The sequence below is a fragment of the Gopherus evgoodei genome, chromosome 2 (genome assembly GCF_007399415.2).
Source record: "Gopherus evgoodei ecotype Sinaloan lineage chromosome 2, rGopEvg1_v1.p, whole genome shotgun sequence".
Classification (NCBI taxonomy): Eukaryota; Metazoa; Chordata; order Testudines; family Testudinidae; genus Gopherus; species Gopherus evgoodei.
Window position 1 is genome coordinate 15,583,132 of NC_044323.1, and position 23,449 is coordinate 15,606,580.

Below are 23,449 nucleotides of genomic sequence, written 5' to 3' on the forward strand. Positions count from 1 at the left end.
TTTTTTCCTCCTCCTCTCCCCCCTCCTCTCATACTCACTTAATGCAATAAAATGAATAATGTTTAGGGTTTGGGGCTTTTCCCTTCACTATTTCATTTCTCCTTTTTAACATTTTTCTCTTTTGCTACTTTGTAACTTTTCAAAACATCCAACTTTTGAAAAGTTAAGAGTTGCAGGGTTAGAGTTTCATCGTCCCTGTTCTGTAACATTTCCAAAGTTGAGGAAGTTGTGAAAAATGATGAAGTAGACAAATCCAATGCTGCATGAATTCTTTTGCAACCAGTGACAAAAAAAAGAAAAGCGGGAATGAAGGGAAAAAAACAAACAAAAATATTCTGACGTTGGGAATTTTCATTTTTGACAAAAAATATTGGAAAAATCTGTGTTTTCTTTGTGAAAATTTTTGGTTTAGAGAAAAGGTCCTTTTCAGCAAAATATTCAGATGAAATATTTTGAGCAGCTTGAATCATTTTGTTTAAATAATAAACATAAATCAGGGTCAGAACTACACTCTCTTAGGCCAGGCTCCTGTACCAGTTTCAAAAATGCTTCTTTCACATAGTGATTGGGGCCAAAGTAGGCTCTGAAGTCCAGGACCTGTTGATTTAAATGAATTGATTCCATCTGAAAGGAGACGGACCTTTGGAGTGAAGTCATTTTTTGTTTGCATTGTGCTAGCACCTAGGAGCCCCAGTCATGGAACAGGGCCCCACTGTGATGTCTTCTATCTCTTGGTGTATCTTGAGAGTACAGTCCTCTACTGAGTGAGCAAACAGCCATGGTAATGTCCTTTACCATTCTGCCAATGACCCTCAACCCAACTGGGCAAAATCCTGTCCCCACGGAAGTCAGTGGGAGCTTGGCCATTCATTTCAGCGAGGCCCAGAATCTCAACCTCTGTCTTTGAGAGGGTAGTTAATTCTTCATGACTGTTAAACCCTTAGCCTCTCTGCTGAATTGGTAACAAGGGCAAGTCTACACTACAAAATTAAGTTGACCTAAGTTATATTGCTGTACAGCAACCACAGTAATTAAATCTTTTTTTTGTGTCCATAGCACACTCCTTGTATCATCAGTGCACTTCCTCACCAGGACTTCTTGCACCGATTTAACTGTCAGTGTGAAGCTTTGTGAGATGGCTTCTGAAAGGCAGCAACAGTGTCTAAACTGACACTGGGTCGACTTAACTACATCGACCTAAGCCGGGGTGGACAAACTATGGCCCATGGGCAGGATCTGGCCCCTCGGGGCTTTGGATCCGGCCCACAGGATTGCCCCCTGTGGCGCTATGGGCCCCGTGCTGCTTTCAGAAGCAGCCCTCTAGTGGGGGAACAGAAGGCTACGTGTGTTGCCCTTACCTCCAGCCACCGCCCCAGGAATGGGGGAACCCTGGCCAATGGGAGCTTCGAGGGAGGTACCTGGTGGTGTGGCAAGGGCAGCTCATGCAGAGCCTTCCACCCCTTCTCCCCCAGGGGCTGCAGCGCTTCCTGGAGTGGCGCAGGGCTGGGGCCAGGGCCAGGGCAGGCATGCAGGGAGCCTGCCCTGGCCCCAGTGCGTGCTGCTGCCACCCTGGAGCCGCTTTAGGTAAGCAGTGCTAGGCTGGAGCTCAAACCCCTCCTGCACCCCGCCCCCCAACTCCTTGCCCTAAACCCCCTGTCTGCACCTTGCACCCCTCCTGCACCCCAACTCCCTGTCCTGAGCTCCCTGCTGAACCCTACACCCCTGTGCACCCCAACCCCTGCCCTGAGCCCCCTCCTGGCACTCCACACCCCTCCTGCACGCCAACCCTCTTCCCTGAGCCCCCTCATATACCCCGCACCCCTCCTCTGCCCCAATCCTTTGCCCTGAGCCCCTTCCTGTACACTGCACCCCCTCCCATACCCTGCACTCCCTCCTGCACCCCAACCCGCTGCCCCAGCCCTGCATACAATTTCCCCACCCAGATGTGGCCATTGACCCAAAAAGTTTGCGCACCCCTGACCTAAACGCTATGCCTCTCATGGAGGTGGAGCTATTAAGTCAGTGTGGTGGTTGCATTACACTGGTGGGAGCTGCATTTTAGTGCAGATGCTAACAGTGTTAGGTCATTGTAAGCTGCCTTACATCAGCCTAACTCTCTAGTATAGACCAGGCCCAAGGCTGCCACTTGTCATTGTGGTTTTAGGGATGTTGGTATCTCAGAAACAGGCTGAGACCATCAACTCATTTCGCATAAGTTAGTGCTGCTCATCTTTTTTCAGTAACATCCCCATTTACTAGTAACAGAATCTGTCTGTGCCTCCCTCCCCCCACCCTCCCATTACTGTACAGCCCAGGCTTCCTCAGGAGCAGAGCTTGGGTTGAAGGCAGAACTGGTCTTGGGGCGGAGAGGGAATGAGGGCAGATGCTGGCTAGGGGCAGAATGGATCTGTGGCTGGGGTCGGAGCTGGTCTGAGGGCAGAGAGGGAATGAAGGCAGAGCTGGGCCTGGAGGTGGAGCAGGACTGGGGATTGAGTGGAGTTGGGGGAGGAGTGAGGCTGGAGGCAGAGCTGGTCTGGGGGTGGAATGGCACTCCCTCTTCACTCCCCACCCCCCGTAGGAGCTGGCGCTGGCCCTACCATGCACCCCCTGAATGTTTCTTCTTATCCCCCTAGGGGGCTGCACCCCACACTTTGGGGACCACTGGCATAGCTACTGAACATGCTTCATAATATGGAAATTTTCAGCCATGATCCACCACCAGCCTGAACTAATTGTGAACTAGTGATGGGCAGAGGAAAGTTTCTGTATCACATTATCAACCCCTTGAGCTATCCGGTCCTCCAGCAACACAAAAACCTTAATTTAAAAGCCTCATTTTCAAATGCATTTCATTGACTTTACATAGTAAGAAGACAATCTGATATGATGAGCCAAACTGGCTCAAGATTTCCTTTGAGGAAGAATGTTTACCTGTCTCATGTATTGCCGAGACAAGATGTGTGAGGTAATACCTTTTATTGGAGCAACTTCTGTTGGTGAGAGGGACAAGTTTTCAAACTTACACTGAGCTTTCTAGAGCGAAGCAGGATCATTTAAAAGTAGTTTAAAAAAAAGCTCTGAAAAATCTAAACATGGACAGACTGAATCCTGAAAGCCATCCTACTAACCTGAACTTCTTTTAATGTCCAGAGCAGTTTCAAAACATCTTTCTTCTCCTCCACCTTCATCTTCTTTTCTCTCAGAACTAAAAATAGTCTGACTTCTTGGATTATGTTCAGTTCTGGCTTAACTTTTATAATACAAGTCCACTTTATAGCAGTGTTTAGACATCACTACCAAGCAGTAATCTTTCCAGAGAGCCACCCATTTACTGGTAGATGTGTTTTAACGTTGTTTTGAGTGTGTGAATTAAAATAAAGTGGCAAACCAATTCCAGCAAGTTCCATCCTTATGGAAAGGCGATTTAAGGTACTAATTGGAAAGAATTTGCATAATTTGACCAGCATGACTAGGGAAATGCCTGAGGAAGCCAACAATCCATCCCCACAATCGTGTTTCTCAGAAATTCTAATTAGAGATATCAACTGGGTTCTTTAAAATGATTTTTTTTGCATGCACTCCAAGCAACATGAAACCAATTAACTTTCTTATTACAACTATATGTTACTTTATATACAGAGTAGAGTGAAAAAAGACATTTCTATTTAACTCTTGCCTCTTGGCCTTTAAAAAAGAATCAGTTAGTTGCAGTTTATTAGCCTATTAGAGAGCACATAGGAAATCAAACTTTTATCATTTCCAGCAGTAAGAAAATTCTAGACCTTTATATGCACTGTACAACGTTTCTAAAGCTGTGATTTTTCAGCAATTTTATAAACCCTGATAAGAATGCACATGAATTAAAGCTTAGCTGAAATAACTATCTTTGCAACTAATCTCTAAAGTCCAACTGCAGTTCTATAATAAAGCTTTCCTTTGAGATGAACAGACATTTAACCAGGATTTTGTTCTTAAGAAAAGAGACATATAAGCTTAAGTCTGAGCGCTGTGTATAATCACACAAGGGATAAGCGCTAACTTGGGCTGTCGATTAATTGCAGTTAACTCACACGATTAACTCAAATATTAATTGTGATTAATCACGATTCATTTTTTTATCACAGTTTTTATCACACTGTTAAATAATAGAATACGAACTGAAATTTTTCAAAATATTTTTGGATGTTTTTCTACATTTTCAAATATATTCATTTCAATTACAACACAGAATACAAACTGTACAGTGCCCACTTTATATTTTTATTACGAATACTTGGACTGTAAAATTGATAAACAAAAGAAACAGTATTTTTCAATTCACTTCGTACAAGTACTGTAGTGCAATCTCTTTATTGTGAAAGTGCCACTTACAATGTAGAGGTTTTTTTGTTACATAACTGCACTCAAAACAAAACAATGTAGAACTGTAGAGCCTACAAGTCCATGCAGTCTAACTTCTTCTTCAGCCAATCACTCAGACAAACAAGTTTGTTTATATTTACAGGAGATAATGCTCCCGTTTCTTATTTACAATGTCACCTGAAAGTGAGAACAGTTATTCAAATCGCACATTTGTAGCTGGCATTGCAAGATATTTACGTGCTTGATATGATAAATATTCGTATGCCCCTTCATGCTTTGGCCACCATTCCAGAGAACATGCTTCCATGCTGATGGTGCTCATTAAAAAAATAATGCATTAATTAAATTTGTGACTGAACTCCTTGGGGGAGAATTGTATGTCTCCTGCTCTGTTTTACTCACAATCTGCCATATAGTTCGTGTTATAGCAGTCTCAGATGATGACCCAGCACGTTTGTTTTAACACTTTCACTGAAGATTTAACAAAAATGCAAAGAAGGAACCAATGTAAGATTTCTAAAGATAACTACAGTACTCGATCCAAGGTTTGAGAATCTGATGTGCCTTCCAAAATCTGAGAGGGACGAGGTTGGCGCATGCTTTCAGAAGTCTTAAAAAAGCAACATGCCAATGTAGAAACTACAGAACCCAAACCACCAAAAAAGAAAGTCAACCTTCCACTGGTGGCATCTATCATAGCATTCCTTCTCAGATCTGAACCTTAGAGTTCAGAAACTAAGTCTCCCCCCCCACCCGTCCTGGTGAGTTATCCCAATCCCCTGGAATAACACAAGGGAAACAAGGGGGAAAAAATCAATCAGGTTCTCTAAAAACAGAAATCTTTTAATAAAAGAAAGGAAAAAGTAAAGAATTATCTCTGTGACTTCAAGATGTAAATATTACAGGGTCCTATAGCTTGGAGACACCAGAAAGAGACTTTTCCCCCAGTACCAGTACAAATCAGAATATTCCCAGCAACTACACATATAAAAGTTAACCAGCCAGATCCACAATTGCAAATAGAGTAAAAACAATCAAAAAGTCTAAACTGCCTGTTTTTACTTACTATATGAAAAGAAACTTAGAGAGCCTGTAGTAATGTCTGGTCTCTCTCAGACCCTCCGAGAGAAGAACACACAACACACAAAGAACACACACAAAAGTTTCCCTCCACCCAAATTTAAAAGTATCTTGTCTTCTGATTGGTCTTCTGGTCAGGTGTCCAGTTCCCTGCTTGTAACCCTTTACCTGTACAAGAGACATTAACCCTTAACAATCTGCTTATGACAGCATCTTACTCAGATGATAAAAATGAACATGCGTCGGTCTGCACTGCTTTGGATTATTATAGAGCAGAACCTGTCATCAGCATGGACACATGTTCTCTGGAATGGTGGTGGAACCATGGAGGGACATATGAATCTTTTGAGCATCTGGCACGTAAATATCTTGCAATGCCGGCTACAACAGTGCCATATGAATGCCTGTTCTCACTTTCAGGTGACATCATAGACAAGAAGAGGGCAACATTACCTCCTGCAAATGTAAACAAACTCATTTGTCTGAGCGATTGGCTGAACAAGAAATAGGACCGAATGGACTTGTAGACTCTAAACTTTAACATTGTTTTATTTTTGAATGCAGTTTTTTTGTACATAATTCTACATTTGTAAGTTCAACTTTCATGATAAAGAAATTGCACTATAGTACTTGTATTAGGTGAATGGAAAAATACTATTTCTTCTGTTTTTTACAATGCAAACAGTTATAATAAAAATAAATATAAAGTGAGCACTATATACTTTGTATTCTGTGTTGTAATTGAAATCAATATATCTGAAAATGTAGAAAACATCCAAAATATTTAAATAAATGATATTATATTATTGTTTAACAGTGTGATTAGCCATGCAATTAATCATAAATATTTTTTTAATCATGTGATTAATTTTTTTAATCAGTTGACAGCCCTAGTACTAACTAAAAATAAGTGTTCTGATACCGTTTGGTATGAATAATAGATTTTACTCTTCTCTTCCTTGCTTTGGTCTCTCCAGATATGACATTTCCAACGGAACATAGTGTAACACCATAAGCTAAATCTCTATGAGGATGCAATTATCCTGCCAAAGAATAGTGTTGGGTTGGGTTGGGTTGGAACTGGGAGAATGGTTGGGAAGAAATCGGGCTCTGCTAGGTCTCAAACTAGAAGATTAGTCTAGTCTATTTTTAGCTCCATTTAATTTCTTCATCAGTTCTCCCTTTGTGAGCTACATCTTATGAACTACACATTGACTGGCTCCTGAGAAAAAGGTGGTGTGTGAATGGAATGTGTGACGAGTTCCCCCTCGGGGTGCCACTTGGAACTGGGACCCCTTGACCCACCAGCCTAGGGTCCCCTTGAACTGTATTGCTGTGACAAGCTACCCAGCCCACATACAGGTAGGGACACACCCAGCTGCAATTACATGCAGATGCCGTGACCAGCCTCACATGGGAAGTCTCCAGATAGGGAAACAGTGAGATACTTATACAGATAGGGAACAGTGAGATACAGATACATAGTCAATATTCATAACTTCAGATACAAAAATGATACATGCATACAAATAGGATAATCATATTCAGCAAAGTATAACCTTTCCAGTGATATCTCATATGACTTATCTTGCATAAAATACATCATAACTATGTCATAATCTTATCGTATCATAATAATATCACTGCGAAGAATATGGGGTGCAGTGTCACAGGATGCTATATTAATAGTGAAGACTAGCTGGGGTTGAAATACCTGGCACTGTCTTCCCTCTGCTGACCATGCCTAACTGCCACAGTGTCATTGTGTGGTCTTGGGGAAGACATTTCACCTCTCTGTTCCTCCATTTTCCCATTTGTAAAATGGGGGAAATGACACTTTCCTTTCATGCAAAGTGCATGGAGATTTTCCCGTGAGGATGAAAGCACTATGTGAGAATGCTTACAGTATTTGCAAGGCTTTTGAATTGGTGTGGTCTGCAGTGGGGCACGCTTGATGTGTACAGCATCATCCTTTTATCATAACCTTAGTCCCAGATCTGGACCTTAGCGTCCAAAATATGGGGGTTAGCATGAAAACCTCCAAGCTTAGTTGCCAGCTTGGACCTGGTACTTGCTGCCACCACCCAAAAAATTAGAGTGTTTTGGGGCACTCTGGTCCCGCTGAAAAACCTTCCCTGGGGACCCCAAGACCCAAATCCCTTGAGTCTCACAACAAAGGGAAATAATCCTTTTTCCCTTCCCCCCTCCAGATGCTCCTGGAGAGATACACAGACACAAGCTCTGTGAATCCAAACAGAGTAACTTGCCCTCTCCGTTTCCAATCCTGGAACAAAAGCACTTTCCTCTTCACCCAGAGGAAATGCAAAATCAGGCTAGCAATCCAACACACAGATCTCCCCTTGATTTCTTCCTCCCACCAATTCCCTGGTGAGTACAGACTTAATTTCCCTGAAGTAAAGAAAACTCCAACAGGTCTTAAAAGAAAGCTTTATATAAAAAAGAAAGAAAAATACATACAAATGTTCTCTCTGTATAAGATGATACAACACAGGGCTAATTGCTTAAAAGAATATTGAATAAACAGCCTTATTCAAAAAGAATACAAATCAAAGCACTCCAGCACTTATATTCATGCAAATACCAAAGAAAAGAAACCATATAACTTACTATCTGATCTCTTTGTCCTTACACTTAGAAACAGAAGATTAGAAAATAGAACTACTTCTCCAAAGCTCAGAGGAAGCAGGCAGGCAGACAAAAGACTCAGACACACAATTCCCTCCACCCAAAGTTGAAAAAATCCGGTTTCCTGATTGGTTCTCTGGTCAGGTGTTTCAGGTGAAAGAGACATTAACCCTTAGCTATCTGTTTATGACACCTTTATAAGGCCATAACTTCTAAATAGATAAGGCAAAATAGAGACATAAAACCAAGACCACTGCTTTCGTTGAATCTCACTGCATTTGTATTGCCAGAGCAGTGTTTGCCTTTGTCTCCAGGCCAAATCCCAACAGAGGTTACTAACTCCATTTTGTTTATCTAAATTCCCTATATTCCCATTACATTATTTCAATGGGAAGATAATTCTTTATTTTCCCCCTTCTAAAACCAGAAATCCTTCACATAGTTTTGCTACGTCCTGTTAAACAGCTGTGCCTTTCACCCCAGAAGTGGCTGCATTATGTATAAGCTTAACAATTCCCACTTCACAGATGTATAAAAAGAAAATTTCAGTTGAATAACCAGGATTAACATCCTGACCCTGAGATGTGTGGTTCTGAGGATGTGGAGAAAGAGAAAGGAAAGGGAGGAAAAAACATCTCTAACTCTTTTTCAGGTAGAGTGTAACAATGTACTTTGGCAATCCTGCTTTCTCTGGGAAATAGATTAGATGACCTACTAAGTCTTATCTACTTTTACCTCTCTGAAGGTATGTCAAAGTATCACTTCATACTGTAGATATGCCATTGCTGCTATTATTTATTGAGGCTTATTTCACAAAGTACTAGATCTGTATCTGCATTGCTGTATGTTTCAGGATGCGGCCTGGTGCTACGGAAAACTCTACAGCGAGCTAGAGGGAGCTCTGCCTTTGTCTAAAATTGCGCAGTTCCAGCCCTGCCTTTCTGTCCAGAAACATCTGTACTCATTTCACTGGCTTGGGCTGCTTGTTTTGTTCATGCATTAAAAAAAAAACACATTTGGAACAGGTTTTATCCCAAAATATCAGAAAAAGCTCCTCTCTCTTTTAGTGGGGCAGTTTTTGTATGACTGTCTTGTCTTTAGAAAAGAAGGTCAGCTCTGTAGTTATGCAGTTTTGGTTAAGTTGAATTCCGGCTGCTAAGGGTAAATCTGCAGTGTGGCCAGCTCTTGTGATTTTATTGCCACGTCTCTCAGTATGTGGTATTTACCTTAAAACCTCAGCTCCTCGAGTCATGTTATAACCTGAAACTCTCTCCTTTCAATTAAAAGGGGATGGAGTGGGGGGAGTAAGTGTCTAGCTTTCATGACTGGGGAGAAGAGCTCAAAAATGAGAAGGCAAATACCCACCCTCCACAATTTATTTTTAAAAATTTCATTATTTTTAAGCCTATCTTTTCCTTTGGGCCATAACTCATGATTTTCTAATCATGCTGAATCTAAGGAGTGATTATCAGTGATTTTTTTCCTTGCTTTGGGACTTTTATGGGCTTTGGATCAGGTCCTAATTCTTGGCCTTCAAATTTTTAACCATCTCACACCCTGATTGCCCAGATTTCCCTTTCTGGCAATGTCTCCTTCTTCTTCGAGTGATTGCTCATATCCATTCCAGTTAGATGTGTGCGCGCCGTGTGCACGTTCGTCGAAGAAACTTTTACCCTAGCAACCCTGGCGGGTCGGCTGGGCGCCCCCTGGAGTGGCGCTGCTATGGCGCTCAGTATATATCCCAGCCGACCCGGCCACCCTTCGGTTCCTTCTTACCGCCCGTGTCGGTCGTTGGAACTGTGGAGAGCGGCCTCGCTGACCTCCACACTCCCTAGCAGCTCATTTTCTCCTTATCGTGTTATACCGTAGTTGTAGTTTATTGTTGTATATATATATATATATAGTTAGACAGTCAGTTAGTTAGTTAGTGTTAATAGTGTAGTGATTAGTTATAGTTTGAGGGGATCGGGGATCACCCCCTTCCCCGCACCCGGAGCCAGAGCTCATGCCCGGCTCATCGGTTTCAAGCAGTGCTCGGCTTGTCACAAGCCCATGCCGGTTGGAGACCCCCATGACTCCTGCTTAAAGTGCCTCGGCGAGTCACACTTATCAGCTAAGTGCTCGATTTGCAAGTCTTTCAAGCTAAGAACCAAGAAGGAGCGAGACATTAGATTAAGACAGCTCCTTATGGAAGCGGCCCTGACACCTCCACCCTTGGCACCGAGCACAAGCCAGTCTGTAAGCAAGGGCACCACCACAGCACCGAGCGCTGCCTCCAAGGACTCACGGCACCGGCCTCTGCTGGCACTGAAACCGGCTCCAAGCCGCTCCCTCTCCCCGAGGTCGAAGACGGTGAAGGCACAAATCATTCCGCCAACATCAACATCGCAGCCAGAGCCTGCGCCAAAGACTGACCGCCTGGCACCGATACCTGCCGCGGCACCGCCTAAGCCAGCACCGTTGACTCTGACCCCACGAGGGCCATCGAGTCCGGCACCTGGCAGCTCCCCGGTGCCCACCATGGTAGAGCCTGCTTCGCCATCTACCCCGGAGACGTTTGCCACAGCGAAGGATCTGATTGCGCTCACCGATGCGCCATCGCCCTTACCCCTGGCACCCCCGGTGCGGGTACTGCATTCAATTGGCAAACCGGCCCTGACCAGACCAGCTTCTGTCAGTGTAGCAGACCGGCACCGATCCAGATCGCGGTCCCGCGGATGCTGTACATCAAGACGTCGCTCACACTGTCAACGGCGATCTCGGTCGCGGCACCGGTCAGACTCCGGGCACCGGCATTCACCCCGGCACCGATCACCTCGGTACTGCTCACGCTCCCGGCACCGGTCAGGCTCCCGGCAGCGGTCGATGTCTCGAGCGTCAACCTGGTACTCGCGGTACCGCTCCAGCTCACGGCACCGTGGCGGGTATCGCATCTCCAGGAGCAGGTCGAGACAGAGAGACTCGAGATCTCGGTTGACCTCCCAGCACCGAGCCGGTCGCAGGTCCTGGTCTCACTCTCGGCACCGTCACCAATACCAGCACCAGTCACCACAACCCAGAGGTGTAAGGTCTGTTGAAACCTCGGCTCCGACTTTTGCTGCTCCACCATGGCCGTCCAGAGGCACGTCGGTGTCCTCCCAGGCGGGTAGCTACTACGACCGGGACCAGGATCCCGAAGTACCGCTGGGAGTGTTCCAGGACCCCCGCCTGCAGGACGTGGGGTCTCAACAGTGGGGTTTTTGGACACCCTGGGCATACCATCAGACCCAGGGTGGCCCCCTACCCCAGACCTGTTCTGCCACCTCAGAACATCGGGCACCAGAGGCCACGGTTTCCCGCCCCCCCGCGGTTGAGTTGGAAAAACAACGGCCACCAGACTCCCCGGGCCAACTGGAGCAGGAACCGGTCCAGGAGCAGGAGACCACACAGGATGCCCTCATCCCCGGAGTATCCTCCTCCTCCTCCTTGCCAGATGAGGCCGTGGCTGGGTCTTCAGCATCAGGGCCCTCACCGATAGACCTCAGGGCCCACCAGGACCTCCTCCGCAGAGTGGCCCTTAACATCAACCTACCTGTGGAGGAGGTCCCAGAGGTTGAGGACCCGGTAGTGAGCATCCTCTCTGCAGACGCGCCTACCCGAATAGTCCTCCCATTCATCAAGACTATCCAGTCCACCGCCGATAACCTTTGGCAATCTCCAGCCTCCATTCCACCGACGGCTAAGGGAGTGGAAAGAAAGTACATGGTACCCTCTTGGGGTACGAGTACCTGTATGTCCACCCACCTCCCTCCTCCCTAGTTGTTCAGTCTGTCAACAACAGGGAACGGCATGGCCAGCAGGCACTGGCCCCCAAATCCAAGGAGGCTAGGCAGATGGACCTCATGGGTCGCAAGGTGTACTCAGCTGGGGCCTTGCAACTCCATGTGGCCAACCAACAGGCCCTGTTGGGCCGGTACAACTACAATATATGGGCGGAGGTGGGCAAGTTCTCCGAGCTTCTACCCCAGGAATCACGCCCGGAATTTAATGCGTTCCTGGAGGAGGGTAAGAAGGTGGCCAGGACCTCTCTACAGGCCTCCCTTGACGCGGCCGACTCAGCAGCCAGAACCTTGGCCTCGGGAATCACCATGAGGAGCATTTCCTGGCTTCAGGCCTCCACCCTACCCCCGGAACTGCAATATACCGTCCCGGACTTACCCTTTGATGGGAAGGGTTTGTTCTCGGACAAAACGGATTCCAAACTGCAAAACCTGAAGGACAACCGAGTCATCATACGCTCGCTGGGGTTGCATACCCCTTCCACCCAGCGTAGACCCTTCAGACCTCAAGCATGCCGCCCATACTTCCCACCCCGCCAGAGGCAGGACTTCAGTAGACGGCGTGGCCGGGGGGGCCGCAGATGCCAGTCCAGCTCCCAGGGAGGCCAAAACCAAGGGCCCTCCAAGGCACCACCAGGCCCCAAGTCTGGCTTTTGAAGGTGCGCCCAGGGACGGCGTACCAGCCTCAAGACAGGATCCTTCCCCTACCTTCTCCAACCGACTCTCCCACTTCCTTCCGGCATGGTCCCAGTTAACTTCAGACCGTTGGGTGCTGCGCACAGTGAAGCAAGGATACCACCTACAATTTGCTTCCTCACCCCCTTCCCGCCCCCCTTCCCAGTCCCTCTTCAGGGACCCCTCTCACGAGCAAACCCTCCTGCAGGAGATTCGTTCTCTCCTCGCAGCAGGAGCTATAGAGGAGGTACCTCTAGACGAGAGAGGAAAGGGATTCTACTCCCGATATTTTCTGATTCCCAAATCCAAGGGAGGTCTCAGACCCATCCTAGACCTGCGGGGCCTCAACAAATGGATACTCAAGTTGAAGTTCCGCATGATCTCCTTGGGAACCATTATCCCATCCCTGGATCCTGGAGACTGGTATGCCGCCCTCGACATGAAGGACGCGTACTTCCATATTGCCATCTTTCCACCACACAGGAAGTACCTTAGTTTCATGGTCAGACATCAGCACTTCCAATTCGCAGTCCTACCCTTCGGCCTCTCCACGGCCCCGAGGGTGTTTACCAAGTGCATGGCCGTCGTGGCCGCCCACCTTTGGCGGCGGCAAATCCGCGTGTTTCCGTACCTCGATGCCTGGCTCCTAAAGGGGTCCTCCCAGTCGCAGGTGCGGCAACATGTCGAGGTGGTTACGGATCTCTTCTCCCAGCTAGGACTGCTCCTCAATGCCGAGAAATCCACCCTAGTCCCCACACAGAGGTTGGACTTCATAGGCGCCACCCTGGACTCTACTCAAGCCAGGGCTTACTTGCCTCAGCCCCGCTTCCAGACTATCATCTTGATCATACGGAGCTTGCAGGCCTCCACAATCACCTCAGCTCGCACCTGTCTCGCACTACTGGGGCATATGGCCGCATGTACTTATGTGACAAAGTATGCCAGGCTCCGAATGAGACCCTTCCAGACGTGGCTTCATTTGGTATTCCGCCCGGGCAAGGACCACCTAGATGTATTGGTGACAGTCCCCTCTGGCCCCCTCCGCTCCCTCGACTGGTGGCTGACCCCATCCCTCATATGCGCGGGGATGCCGTTCCACCCACAGCCGCCGTCGATGACTCTAACAACCGATGCATCATCTCTGGGGTGGGGGGCCCAGCTAGGGGACCTACGTACCCAGGGCCTATGGTCGTCCCAAGAGTTGTCACTCCACATAAATGTCCGGGAGTTGAGGGCAGTCCGCCTCGCATGCCAGGCGTTCCAACAACACCTGCACGGCTGTTGTGTTTCTGTATTCACGGACAACACAACGGCCAGGTACTACATCAACAAACAAGGGGGAACCCGTTCGTCTCCGCTATGTCAGGAAGCCATTCGACTCTGGGACTTCTGCATAGCCCAGTTGATAGATCTTGTGGCATCCTTCCTCCCAGGGATCAGGAACACACTGGCGGACAGACTCAGCCGATCCTTCCTATGCCACGAATGGTCAATCAGGCCGGATGTCATCCATTCCCTCTTCCAGAAGTAGGGATTTCCCTGCATAGACCTATTCGCGACCAGGTCCAACAGGAAGTGCCAGGAGTTTTGCTCCTTTCAAGGTCTCTCTCCCGGGTCGATCACGGACGCATTCCTCCTGCCATGGACCCACCACCTATTGTATGCCTTCCCGCCGTTTCCTCTGGTGTACAAAGTCCTGTTGAAACTGCGCAGGGACAAGGCGCATCTAATCCTGATCGCACCTGCGTGGCCCAGACACATTGGTTCACTGCCTTGCTGGATCTGTCTGTGGACCATCCAATCCCCCTCCCTCTCCACCCGGACCTGATCACTCAGGATCATGGCAGGCTCCGTCACCCGGACCTACGAGCCCTCCACCTCACGGCGTGGCTCCTGCATGGCTGAACGCGGCAGAGTGAGCTGCTTCGCACCGGTCCAGCATATCCTCCTTAGCAGCAGGAAGCCTTCCACTCGCTTAACGTACACGGCCAAGTGGAAGCGCTTCTCTTGCTGGTGTGCTACTCAGGGAGTGATCCCTTCGGAGGCTCCGGTTCCCACAGTCCTAGACTACCTCTGGTACCTTAAGCAGCAGGGCCTAGCGACATCCTCCTTGAAGGTACACTTAGTGGCCATATCTGCCTTCCGACCAGGAGAAGGTGGCCGCTCCGTATTCTCCGACCCCCTAGTTGCTAGATTCGTTAAAGGCCTGGAGCGTCTCTACCCCCCCGAACGCCGCCCTGCTCCTACCTGGGACCTTAACTTGGTTCTAAACAGGCTCACGCTTCCACCATTTGAGCCACTGGCAACTTGCTCGCTCCTGTACCTGTCATGGAAGACGGCCTTCCTGGTGGCCATTACATCGGCCAGGCGGGTCTCCGAGCTGAGAGCTCTCACAGTGGACCTGCCCTACACCGTTTTCCACAAAGACAAGGTACACCTGCGACCCCACCCGGCGTTCCTCCCTAAGGTTGTGTCTGCCTTCCATACCAACCAGGACATCTTCCTCCCAGTCTTCTTCCCGAAGCCCCACTCTTCTCGGAGGGAACAGCAGCTACACTCCTTAGATGTACGCAGGGCACTCGCCTTCTACATTGAGCGAACAAGGCCGTTTCGGAAGTCTCCTCAACTGTTTGTGGCGGTCGCAGAATGGATGAGGGGTCTACCAATCTTCTCCTAGAGGATTTCCTCCTGGGTGACTGCATGCATTCATGCATGCTACAATCTAGCTCGTGTCCCCTCTGGCCACCTCACGGCACATTCCACGAGAGCTCAGGCGTCATCGGCAGCCTTCCTGGCGCACGTGCCTATCCAGGAGATATGCCATGCAGCGACCTATGCATTCACCGCACACTATGCACTAGTCCGACAATCAAGAGACAATGCGGCCTTTGGCGTAGCAGTTCTAAATACCGCCACATCTCGCTCCGACCCCTCCACCTAGGTAAGGCTTGGGAATCACCTAACTGGAATGGATATGAGCAATCACTCGAAGAAGAAAAGACGGTTACTCACCTTTGTAACTGTTGTTCTTCGAGATGTGTTGCTCATATCCATTCCAAACCCACTCTCCTTCCCCACTGTCAAGAGTTGCCGGCAAGAAGGAACTGAAGGGTGGCCGGGTCGGCTGGGATATATATTGGGCGCCATAGCGGCGCCACTCCAGGGGGCGCCCAGCCGACATGCCAGGGTTGCTAGGGTAAAAGTTTCTCCGACGAACGTGCATGCTGCGCGCTCACACCTAACTGGAATGGATATGAGCAACACATCTCGAAGAACAACAGTTACAAAGGTGAGTAACCGTCTTTTCCTGTCCCTGGTGTATAATTTTTGAAAAAATAGTCTTAGTACTTTATATGTGTATAGATAGCACATTCCCAGGTTCTCAAAGAGTTTTATATTTATTAACTAAGTGTCCCAACCCCATCTGAGGTATGGAAGTACTATGATCATTTTACAGCTGGAGAAACTGAGGCACAGAAAGGGCAAGTGACATGTTTAAGGTCTATCAGGAATTAAGTGGCAGGACTGAGATCTGACCCCAGTCTCCTGTCCTCCTCCACTTCCAGTGCTTCAGCAACAATATTATCTTGGATTTCAGTGTTTATATATTTCTAGGAATTTGGGTAGACTCTGATTCCTATCACTGAACCCCCTCTGTCTCCATCACACTTCTGTTGCAGTGCTGGTTTTGAACATCAGTGTGGGCAGCATGATATTCATGAGACGTGTAATGCTAGAGTGCCAAAAAAACAAACAAACAAAACAAAAAAAACAACAACCCAACATGATGTCATGGGCAACTGTGATTCTGGGGAATAGTTAATGACATTGATGAAGACTTTCAAAGACATAAGGGTCAGTTAGGTACCCAACTCCCATTTAAAGACAATGGGAATTGGATGCCTAACTCCAGTTTTGCAATTTTGCTAATTCCACCTTTGCGCTTTTGAGAGCTCTTCTCAGTAAACACCAGCCTCATACCATTTTTGGATTATTCTTGCAAGTTTTATGTTGATGCTAGAACCAAACTGTGCACCAGTCCAATGCATTTAATCAGCAGGTGGCCCAGATGCAATTGACTGTCCAAGTGGAAATGCAACATGGCATTTGATCATCAGAGGTGGCAGGGCAGCGTGGTGTGTGGGGAAGGACTGCATAGTGCCGTACCACCTTGAATTCTGATCCCACTGGATCTCAAACTAAGCAGCACAGGGCCTGGTTAGTACTTGAATGGGTAGCCTCAAAGGAGAACAAAAGAATTGGGCAGGTCAGTCAGTAGTAGGGTGACCAAATGTCCCAATTTTGGGGGGTCTTTTTCTTACATAGACTCTTATTATCCTCCACCGCCTGTCCCGATTTTTCACACTTACTGTCTGGTCACCTTAGTCAGTAGGTGGTACGCTTCAGAATTGTTATGGAGCCGAAGTGCCAGGATGTTGCTGGGACGCATTATGTCACAGAAGCTGCTGTCGTTTGCATGAGACATGAAACTGAAGGTATCGTCCACCCATAGTCATCAAATGTCAGATGGTGCTTTTCCAGATAACACAAGGGGGATGGCTCAAGTTTCCTGAGTAAGTCCTGCTTTGGGTGAACAGCATGCTTACTTAAAACTCCCCCAGGAGATCAGTGGAATATAGCATTCTTCTTTATTTCTTGTCCTTAGCTGTTGTGTTGTCTTGCTGTGTACCATTAAACAGCTGGTGAGTTCCACCTTGGAGGGCACCGTATTTCAGTTGTGGGTAAAACATTTCCAAGCATTTCTCTGAAGCAGCAGTTAGGAGATGGGCAAGCCAGTTATATACTTTATCTATCCATGGGCTATTCACCCTTACATTATTCCTGGATGACCCACTTTCTAGGTGATCTTTGAGCACAGTAATAAGTCAGTTGGCCTTAAGGAGCGCAATTCAGGCTTCCCAGTCAGAAATAAGGTTTTCATCTCTGTCTACTTTCTGAGACGCTCTGGTTGGCAGCTCTCAGTGACGTCCTTTCCAATCTCATTTTACGTAGCTACTCTGCCAGCTGTTATAGGCTTATGTATTAGCAGCAAATTCTCCCCTCATTGGAAAAGCTGACAATAATAATGCCAGCTGGCCAGATCCTCAGCTGCAGCCACGGCTCACATGGGGCTGATCAGAAGGAGAGGGTAGGAAAAGTGGTGTAAAGCTCACCTTAACATGCCTTGCAACCCTAGGCCAGTGTCCTAGGGTAAGCTAGAGCAGTCATCCTTTTCCCCATTCTTTGCCTGACTTGTCTATTTAGATTATACACACTTTGGGGGCAAGGAGTGCCTCTGAATATGCGTTTGTACAGCACTCAGCAGGGCCCATGGGGATGAGGCATAGAGAAGCCTTGGCAACATCCCCCCCACTGGCAGCAAAGAGGAATGGATGGTGTGGAAGCCACTAAGCTGATTCTGGGACAGGAAGGCCCCCTCCGACACTGGTGAGATTCTCCTGTGGCCAGTTAAACATCACACCCCAGGATCTGATCTCTAGGACTCCCAGTGACTGTATCATCTGTTATTTAAAAATCCCTCACCTAGGATCTCTTGTCAGTTGTGTGGACTTTTTTTCCCCATTGTTCCTCTCTCTAGAAGAGTACTCTGTTGAAATTTTTTCTCTGCTGTATAGAACTTCTTAAAAATTAGGAACTTAAGTGAAAATGATGAGGGCTGGGACCCAAGGCTTTTATTCTGGAAGTCTAGGAACTGCTCCAAAGATGGTTTAAGTGCTCATTTTAAATATTAACTCTATGGATTAACAAGAATTTGGGGGTCTTTAACGTTTAAAGGCAGCATATACAAACATGATATATATGAGAAAACAGACACTTTAATGTAAAAAATGAGTACTAACTTTCCGTAACTGTTGTTCTTTGAGATTTGTTGCTCATATCCATTCCAAAGTAGGTGTCTCCCAAACAGTTTCACAGGTGGATGGCTGGGAGTTCACTGGCGTGCTGATTGTAATACTGCTTGGCCAAAAACCGCATGATCTCTAGCCTGCTGGGTGAGATGCGAAAGTGTGGGCTGATGACCATGTTGCCACTCTACAGATGTCCTGGATAGGAACTTGAGCTATGAACACCGCCAAAGATGCTTGAACCCTTTTAGAATGAGCAAAGAATCCTGTGGCACCTTATAGACTAACAGACGTTTTGGAGCATGAGCTTTTGTGGGTGAATACCCACTTCATCGGATGCATGTAGTGGAAATTTCCAGGGGCAGGTATATATATGCAAGCAAGCTAGAGATAATGAGGTTAGTTCAATCAGGGAGGATGAGGCCCTGTTCTAGCAGTTGAGGTGTGAAAACCAAGGGAGGAGAAACTGGTTTTGTAGTTGGCAAGCCATTCACAGTCTTTGTTTAATCCTGAGCTGATGGTGTCAAATTTGCAGATGAACTGAAGCTCAGCAGTTTCTCTTTGAAGTCTGGTCCTGAAGTTTTTTTGCTGCAGGATGGCCACCTTAAGGTCTGCTATAGTGTGTCCAGGGAGGTTGAAGTGTTCTCCTACAGGTTTTTGTATATTGCCATTCCTAATATCTGATTTGTGTCCATTTTAGAATGCGCCATTTTAGAATGCGCTCTCAGGGGAGGAAGAGCGGGGACCTTTTCCGGAGACCTTTGTAACATGTGCAGATACAAGAAGTGTTCCATGATGAAATTTTCTGGGCTGAGACTGGAAGGCCTTTCGTTCTGTCTGCAATGGCTACAAAAGGCTGAGTAGATTTTCAGAATGATTTAGTTCTTTCTGTGTAGAAAGCTAGTGCATGCCTGACATGCAGCAAGTGGAGTCTCTATTCCTCCTTGTTGGTATGTGGCTTCGGATAGAAGACCGGTAAGAAGAAGTCCTGGTTACTATAGAATTGCAAGACCACTTTTAGAAGAAAGGCTGGATGTGGCCATAATTGAACCTTATCCTTGAAGAGGACTGTATAAGGTGGTTGTGAAGTAAGGGCTCAGATATCCGATACTCTGCTGACAGAAGTAATGGCCACCAGGATAGATAGATGAGAGAGAACATTGACAGAGGTTCAAATGGAGGTCCTATTAGCCTTCCCAACACCAATTTGTGGTCCCAGGGACAGAGTGGCTGCCATATCTGGGGGTATAACCTCTTCCAGCCCTTAAGAAAATGACTACAGATAGAGGGTGCTATAATGCGTAGAACCCAGCAATCTGAGGTAATATGGGGCCACACTCAATAGAAGTGGGATAACTGGTCCACAAAAATTGGGGAAATTGTATCCACACATTGTCCTGATATGTTGTCCCCAAGAAGCCCATCAAAAGGCCTGCTTAGACCCCATCAATTGTCCGAGTGGGGCGGGCATGGATGCAGATGAGGACTGGGGTGGAGGTCTTCTCTTGTAGCCTCTGTCCTGCCTCTTACTATAGTCCTGTCGGGACTGTGGTGGGAAGAAGCAAGCAGCCAGTTGGGGCTTATACTGCTTCCTAGAAGGGGCCGGTGTATGTAGCCCTAGGGACTTCAGGGTGGCTCTTGAGTCCTTCAGGCTGTGCAGTTTGGCATCTGTTTGCTTCAAGAAGAGCGACGTACCCTCAAAAGGGAGGTCTTGTAAGGTCTGCTGCTCCTCTTAGGGTAGGTCTGAGGATTGAAGCCAAGAGCTTCTCCTCATAACTATTGCCAAAGTCCTGGATCAGGCTGCAGAGTCCATCACATCTGAGGCAGCCTGTAGGGATGCCCTTGCCACAGATTTTCCCTCCTCAACTAGGGCTGTGAATTCATTTCTGCACTCCTGTGGCAATAGTTCCTTGAATTTTGCCATTGAGTTCCAAGAATTAAAATCATACAGGCTCAGGAAGGCTTGCGGTTGCGATCCTGAACTGGAGGCCACTAGTGGTATAGTTTCCTGCCAAAGGTCTAATTTTTTGGCATCTCTGGCCTTGGGGGTTGGATCTTACTGACCTTGTCACTCACACTTGTTGGCCTTTGATATCACCAGTGAACCCAGAGGGGGATGGGTGTAATGGAATTCAAACCCCTTGACTGGAACCAAGTACTTTTTCTCCATCCTTTTGACAGTTGGTTGCAGGGATGTTGAGGTCTGCATAAGGCCTTGATGGGGTCCATAATGGCTTCATTTAAGGGCAAAGCCTCTTGTGAGGGGCCTGATGCAGCAAGAATGTCCACCATGGCATGGGAGGACTCTAATCTCTCCTACTTGGATTCCCATTTTTGAGCTACTCTTTTGAAGAGCCACTGGTGTGCCCTATAATCATCATGGGAGGGCACTATACTTGTTCCTGCCACTGCCTTGTCAGGAGAGGAGAAAGAGGAAGCCTGTACAGGCAAGGGGCACTGTTCCTCCCCCTCAGCACTAGATGGGTCTCACAGTGCCGGGTCTTGAAATTCAGCACCAGACTCAAACCGGTACCCCTCGTTCTTGGTCCAAGGGAGATGGTGGGGGAACTCTAGACGCTGAAACAATAGAGTAGGATCTCCTAGACTGTGACCTTTGGACTTATGGAAAGGCCTAGGGGTTCCAAGAAGGCCACTGTAGTGGCATCTTCCACTGCGCTGGTGACCAGGCCACCGGCGGAATGCTCTGGTCCATGTCTGTTATTGGGTATTGCTGACTGGAGCGGTTCTGGCTCCTGTGGGAGACGTACAATTCCACATCTGAGTCTGACTCCAAGGAATCCCTTCCAGGTGACCAGAGTGGAGTGGTGCTGACTGGTGCCATGAGCAGTGTCAGGAGGGAGGAGTTCGGTGCTGCGATATCATGGCTGGTTTCCCTTTTGACAGCACCTGGGGCCTTGGTGCCATGGGAGCTCTTTCCTCCAATGCTGGCAACAGCTCCCGTACAGCAGGGGATGGCAGTACCAGGAGCGATAACTCCCTCGTGGGAACACCTGGCATGGCTGGCATTGCCAGGGCAGTTGAGCTCTGATGGCTCTCTTGTTGAGGAGAGTCCAGGGGTGCTGGGGCCAGAGTCAGTGATACTGAGTGAACTGCTAGTGTCTCAGAGTGGCCCCGTATGGGTCGCACTCTACCAGTGTCTCTGTGTCCCATGGACCTTGAGGCTGGGAATCTTCCCCATCCATTGTCTTCTGCTTCTTTCTCAGCAATGGAGAGTGGTGCCGCAAGTCCCTTGCAGGAGTAATCTTCTTCAACATCGGTGTTGACCTATGGTGCTAGAAGTCCTAAGAAGCAGAAGAAGAAACATCCTTTCTTGATACCAGAGAAGCAGAACAGTGCTACATCTCTCTGAGACACTGGGCTGCTTCTTACTGAGGCTGAAGCATTCAATGCCGCGTTGGAGTGGTGCGGCTCTGAGGAAGGACAAAGTGCTGTCTCCATGAGGAGGAACTTAAGTCTGGTGTCCCTTTCTTTCTTAGTGCAGGGCCTGAACCCTTTCTAGATTCTGAAATGATCCTGCATGTGAGCTTCCCCCAGACACTTGCGGCAGCTGGAATGAGGGGTCACTGACAGGCATAGGCTTTTGGCACAATGCATAAGACTTAAACTTGAGAGACCAAGGTATGCCCTGGTGCCAAGGGGCAGGGTAACCCTGATAAGCAGGGTCCACTAATCAATCTAACTAACTAAATAACTGAAACTTAACACTATAAATAACTATGGACAAATACCACATAGGGAACCATCCCCACCCCCACCACTTCTTGCAGCACCCAGATGGTCTCCAGTCTCATGCTGACTCAGCTTGATCCTGTTTTCCTTGAGAGATGTGCTAGAATCACAGCACAAGGTAGTGTATTCTAGAGCTATACAAAATACAGAGTGGATTTACAGAGCATCTATTAGTGGGATAAGATTGGTGCATGTTGCTGGTTGCACTACTCCTCTTAAAGTTTGGGGAGGCCCATGCACCACTTTGAAAATGTAGGTCAAAATTTTATCTAACGCAGGCTAATTCTAGTGGCCATACAACAAAACAACCTCTGCATGCCCTACCTTAAGGCTGAGAATGTACAAGCTTCATGTACAAAGTGCATGGACACTACATTTTCCTGGCAAAAATACAGAGAAATGTAAACTTCAAAGGCATTTTAATGAAGACATTTAAACCTTGTGAACTGCTGAAACAGCACATCTGGTTAGGGCTATCCACTGTAGCTGTATGTATCAGACAGTATATTACTGGGAGTGTGTTATCTCTGACAAGATTAAGTACGTTCCTGTCATATAGGATTTTCCAATAAAGATTTCATTCTCTCTTCCCCATGTACAAAAAGATAAGTGACCCTGATATTCCTCTGCTCAACTTTATCAATGAAAATTGTTCTGGTTGGATTATTCCTGGTTGAGTCTTAATGAAGTGGCATTCGATTAGGTGCCAGTCAGTCCCCAAACAAGAAATACATGGGAAATCTGAACTAGACACTGACATCAGCAGGTATATGTCACACAGTGAAACAGATACACTGTGCAGGAGATTTGATCCACTTCACCCATTTAAAAATAATTAGTGAGAAAGGGAAATAGATTACCAGATGAACCCGATTCATCACCTTGAAGCATATTATTGCTTGATGAAACAGATATATTGCCTATTGAATCAGACAGGTTATCCCTTCATGCGGATGCATAACAGCTGATTTAGACAGAGATCCTAAACTGAAGTTACCACTTTTGGACTGGAATATATGGTCTGTTGGAAAAACATCAATAGGGCCACATATATCCCCAGAAAAATTAAATATTCTTTGCAGGACATGAAAGGTGAATCAACAAGGTCTGAGGTGCACACATTAAACCTGAATTCCTGGTGCCATCTACTGCATCCAATAAGTCAGTTATTGAAACGTACTCATCACCTATTCAAACCTGATGCATCAGCTTCCAGGGACACTAGGGTTAACAGTGGCATTCAGTTATAGT

General features: G+C 47.2%; 1 long non-coding RNA gene across 1 annotated transcript; it reads right to left on the bottom strand.

Moving 5' to 3' along the window:
* Positions 1-1,877: 1,877 nt before the first annotated feature.
* Positions 1,878-23,183, bottom strand: LOC115644835. The gene is made up of 3 exons (XR_003998599.1): positions 23,174-23,183; positions 17,591-17,594; positions 1,878-1,981 (listed from the first exon to the last, which is right to left on the bottom strand). It is a non-coding gene; the product is annotated as an uncharacterized LOC115644835 (long non-coding RNA).
* Positions 23,184-23,449: the final 266 nt, after the last annotated feature.